This window comes from Diadema antillarum, unplaced genomic scaffold, assembly GCF_040938485.1.
Source record: "Diadema antillarum isolate AM-2024a unplaced genomic scaffold, OU_Dant_1.0 seq00000503_RagTag, whole genome shotgun sequence".
Lineage (NCBI taxonomy): Eukaryota > Metazoa > Echinodermata > Echinoidea > Diadematoida > Diadematidae > Diadema > Diadema antillarum.
Genome location: NW_027271460.1, coordinates 1,105,814 through 1,111,813, shown reverse-complemented (window position 1 = coordinate 1,111,813; position 6,000 = coordinate 1,105,814).

Below are 6,000 nucleotides of genomic sequence, written 5' to 3'. Positions count from 1 at the left end.
GTTCGATGTCTTCCTTTCCTCTTTCCTTCCTCAAAACAGATACCCTTAGCTTATCAACTTATCATCATTGAATGTAATTTTCTTGAAGCATAACAATATATGGAACGCATGAAATATCTATCAAGTGTTTATTAACGTGGTACCTCAAGTATTTGAATGAAGAATAAAGAGAGTGAGAGAAATGTACGTCTGCATCATGTTTATGGTATTACAGCAATTCTTCTTTAACACGGCCTTCTTTCTTTGCGAAAAAAGGGCAGAGTTCTTTTCCGTGCAATACGTCGTGGAATCTATAATTGTTTGCATTGGATCAGTTTTCTCATCTTTTTTCAATAGCTGTTAACATTTTTGAATGCCTTGGTAGCTGATAGTCTTTAAAAATCAACTCGAAGACATAAAAGCAGTTTGCAAGATCTTTTAATCAGAGATAAAAACGCATTCAAACATATTTATTCCTGCCAATCAGCTGATAATGATATGCCGGGTTCCCTCCTAATCGTACAGTCGGTAATTTGTAGAGCGGATCGAAGATGGGATAATTCTTAAATATATAAATTGGAATTCACTTGCCACGTGCCTGTGTAAAGTGTATGTGCATCAAAATATGGAAATGTATTATTACATAAGTAGCGAGATAGATAGATAGATATATAGATAGATAGATAGATAGATAGATAGATAAATAAATATATAGATAGACAGATAAATAGATAGATGGATGGATGGATGGATGGATAGATAGAGAGATAGATCGATAGATATACAGATAGATAGATAGATAGATAGATAGATGGATTGATGGATGGATAGATAGATAGATAGATAGATAAATAGATATATATATATAGATAGACAGATAAATAGATAGATGGATGGATGGATGGATGGATAGATAGATAGATAGATAAATAGATATATATATATAGATAGACAGATAAATAGATAGATGGATGGATGGATGGATGGATAGATAGATAGAGAGATAGATCGATAGATATACAGATAGATAGATAGATAGATAGATGGATTGATGGATGGATAGATAGATAGATAGATAGATAGAGATAGACAGATAAATAGATAGATGGATGGATTGATGGATGGATAGATAGATAGATAGATAGATAGATAGATAGAAAGATAGATAGAAATAGATAAATAGATAGATGGATGGAATGGATAGATAGATAGATAGATAGATAGATATACAGATAAATAGATAGATAGATGGATGGATGGATAGATAGATAGATAGATAGATATACAGATAAATAGAGAGATAGATGGATGGATAGATAGATAGATAGATAGAGATAGACAGATAAATGAGGGAATGAATATCCAACTCATTTATGCCATGAGAAAGATTGACAGATATCCCTATTGATATGTTATAAGGTGATATTATCACTTACGGCTGCACCTTCGTCCAACAGAGGTCCAAGACTTCGGACAAATATAAGAACGCCTGCAAGGCAATCAGCTAAGGCCAAGTTAAAGGCAAAAACATTCTGCCTCTTGCGTAGCTGAGAACTAGCAAGGATAACGCAAATCGTCAGGAAGTTGATAAGAGCCGCCGAAGCCGTGAAGATGAGCAGCAAATAATGGAGAATCATTCCGGGGATATCCATCGTTGTTGGACAGTTTAGTCACCACAGCTGTAGAAATGATCTATCCAATCAATTAACCTATGTCAAATACGAATATCTACTAGTATTTCAGCGTAGGATTGCAAACACCCAGTTTGAGAGGTCTTGAATGCACAGCCTCTCTATTCAAAAGTAATTGTGAATCATTCGTTCCACAACTCCCTTTCTCAAAACCCATAGGAAACTTCCAGGTAAGTATTTTAATTCTGTTCAGGTTCGTCGGACACTCGGTATGTTGCTTTTTATTCCCCCTTGTAAATCTAGCATCGCATAAAGCTGGTTTGTGTTTGTTTTGTTATTGAGGGTCTGAGGTGGAGTAGTAGCACAATGTATGAAAGGTTCTGTAAATATGCCAACAAACCTTATTCTGCCAACGTTTGATTCACTTACCTCTTAACTCTAACAATCTGTTCATTTAGATATCATAATGCTATCATATCATACTTTATTATCCACGGTAAACGACTCGTCCGTTGTATATTACTTGGGTTCAAACGTATGACCATAATGATGACAGACTTACATAGAACTTATGCTGATACTCAACTTTGAAGGTAGGGTTAAAGGGACTGTGCAGTTCTTGTTGAGGTGAAGATTTAGCTTTTAACGTTTTGCAAGATATTCAGAAGCCACTCTATGATATGTCAAAGAGCATGCAATTCTAAGGGGTATCAAAAGTTTATTTGATGAAAATCGGTTTTGAAATGGCTGAGATATCCAAAAAGCAAGGTGAAACAAAGAGATCCTAATAAAAGGTGTGGCCTGTCGTCTTTTATTATTATTATTATCATTTTTTTTTTATATCTCAGCCATTGGAAACCCAATTTTCATCAAATAAACGTTGAATCCTTCTTAAAATTACATGCTCTTTCATATTTCTCAAGAGGTTTCTCATTATCTCACTTAGGAATGTTATAAACCTGCATGAATCCCTCCTCAGCCAGTACTGTACAATCCCTTTAAGTCGAGGTCTTCTTAAATATTTTCCCAATTTTGTTGTGCGGCTTGTCCACGTTGAGGGCACAAGGTTGAGTAGTTATTCAACTTATAAACAATATAATTTAAGGCATTTTACGCACTCAAACACTATAGTTGTCATCAGTGTCATGAAAGTCCAATGATTTTTGGCTCACAAGACACACTTATGGCTATGTATGAAGCTAGGAACTCTGAAGTGGGTTTGAAGGTCTCACATAGCTATTATGATCGACTTTGGCCATTCTGAGATTAACGTGAAGACTTTTATGTGATGACTTCATGAAACGGATCTTCAGAGTCGTAACATGTCGATAGACGTATGAACATCCGAGTCACCCCGTACATTATGCTGTCGACGACATAGCCTTTTGCCAAGTCCCTCTCGCTGTATAACAGCGCGAGGGCCTTTTGAGATCTGATTCGCATCCTTATGATATTAACCCTCTGAATTACCTCTCGCTCGGCTGGGCTCGCTTATTTATCGCTCGCCCGTTATAGCCATCATACAGCGAGAGGGCTTTGATAATAGGCTATCCTCTGTATCGACAATAGTATTTCAGTGGACACGATGTAAAGGTATACACGGCTCCAGCGAGCAGATAACGATTGTCGAGTACACAACACCATGAACACGGGAACCTTTCTCTGCAGGAATTCTCAAAAGAAAAATGAAAGGGAACTTTCTTTTCTTTTCTTTTCTTTTTCTTTTTTTTTCTTTTTTCTTTTTTTTTTTTGGGGGGGGGGAGGGACATGGCCCCATGGCTCTATAATAATCACACCGAACGCTTTGTTCGAGCTATAGAAATAGGGCGAATCACGTCACGCTTCTTGCGTTTCTCTGGATGCCGAGTTGACAAATTGTAATACCAGAGGGTAAAAGCGCATAAAAAGCTGTTTTCACGTGGCATACGAAGGAATTGTGAAGGATGCAAATGCCGAAAAATTGGCCTGATCCAAACTTCTATTTCAGGCTGCAAAAGATCGCCAAACCAGGGTGGACGTTTAAAAGGGTCGCCAACATTATAGCTCTCTGGTGTCGTTTTAACATAGTTCGGCGGGAGTTCAAAAATGTTGACATTTCTTCGAAACGTCTCCAGCATCACGAGTCGTGAATTTGCTCGTAATTTTTTTTTCTTGAAAATGTTTTGAAAGGTTCGTAATTATTCATATGCGCACAACCTACTTACCATGCATGCTACGTGCGCAATGTCCCAAATATCTTCACAAACCCGAAGTAGATTCCTACAGTAATTTCGAGAATGTTTCGCATAAAAAATTATGCCTGCGAAAGCATCTAACGTTTATCTGATCGTTTTCATCCTATGCCCACGTCTTGAGACACTCTGACAAACTTTTCGTGCATGTTTTCGGGCAAATCTGCACCAGTTGACGTCTGACCTATATAAAGCTTATGACTAAGTTGTCTGGTTTCACACTGACTTCATTTCGTTACATTTCATTCATACGTTCATGACGTTTATACAACAAATTGCATTCGTGTATACACATCACAATAATAGTACCGAAAATGAATTTTGGTGAACGGAAACTTCCATGTTGCTATTAGTTGGTATCTTGAAATTTCACAGTGTCGTCAAAACATCAACCAACAATGCTGCTACTGCTTTAGTACTATATGAAAAGGTTTCCGACAAGAAAGTGTTACATTTTATCCAGAGTCCCTTGATGGAACCATGGACCTGTTGTAGGTCCATGATGGGACTCTATCTATATCCAGATACTGGCTCTGTCTATAGCCAATATATGCTGCCCTCTACGACAAAATAATTTTATTGTGAGATCTCATGTTTCAGGTCTCGCATTACTGTAAATAATTTAAAAAGAAAGAAATATCATCCAACATTTACGGTGATCGAGTGTCTTTTGTGTTGTATATTAAAATTGTCCCACTTATTTTACTCCAGTCCAAAGATTTGCGGGGGGGGGGGGGGGGGGTCTACTTAATCTTCGCTCAGAATTCCATAAGGGGGAATTCTGGACCCGTTAAAAATTAGTATAAAATAAGAGTATTTAATAAACACAACAGTTAAATTATTGTTATTATTATGATAAGTATTTTCATTATCATTATTATTATTGTTATCATGATCATTTTTATCAGCATCATTATTACTATTATTATTATCATTATTATCTATTCGACTATGGTAACGAATAATTATCATAAACATTACAAACATGAAACAAAGACCAGCAGAATGAACATTACAAAGGAATACACTGTACTGTACATGTTACATGCAAAATGTAAAATGCAAATGAAATATTTGGAGACAACAAGAGGGTCAGGGCACACAAAAGTAAAGCCATTTACTATTGCCCGTAGGCATGTGAACCCACACATGTTGCCCCTAAGAAACATTTAAGAATCATTCAAAACTGAAAAAAAAATTATCACTCGACCCTCGCCTGACCCCATGACCCCATGGCCCACATCAATCTCCAAAACATGAAAACAACAATAAAATACGTTAACAAATTTCGAAGACTGAAAATTAAAATACAATTCTAACATTCATCATGCAGATTCCTGGATTTCCACCCGACCCCCAACCTTAAATCTTTGACTTCACAAACAATAATCATCATCATCAGCATTTAAAAAAAAAAAATGCAGCACATGCGTATAACTCAAAATTACTAAAAAACTAGAACTATGCAATGAATAGGCCCGCTTGAGCAGCATTAAAATCAAAATGGCGCTATCGCTCGGATGTCACACCTTGGTGATTGCTGATTGGCGCCACATCATCAGTTGCAAATTAGCCATCGTTTGAGAAAGATGACAGCCCGTCGTCAAAACTGTCACAGGAAAATACAACTTTTGGATATGTTTAAAGAGCACTTTACCTCCATTACTTAACCTGTACATTAGCACCGAGTTGTTCACACGCACTCTAAACTTTAGTTTCGAGTGAAACTTAAAGTTAGGGCTTCGTGTGTGAACCCCACTAATGTTATCTACACAACCTTGGTTTGGAAGTTTTTTTTATGGACGTTTCCAAGTAATCTGACGAAAAAAGTAGAAAATTATAGGTTTTTCGCCCGATGTTATTCGATTTGCATAACATTTTACGATCATTCAAGTTCGAGCAAAGTTTGAACGATCACTGAGTTCAACATTCAAAAGGCCAACTAGTTCATTCAATAATCAGCATTCTGTTTCATGATTATCTCACATGAGAGTGTTAAAAGAAATAAATGAACAATTATAAAAAAAAACTACGAAATTAATCGTAGGTTCTGTGTAGTACGTCAACCACACAATTTACATCACCAGTCGACCTGCACTCGACTCCCCCCCCCCCCCCCCCCCCCCCCCCCCCCCCCACGAAAGTTCTGGATAAACTGA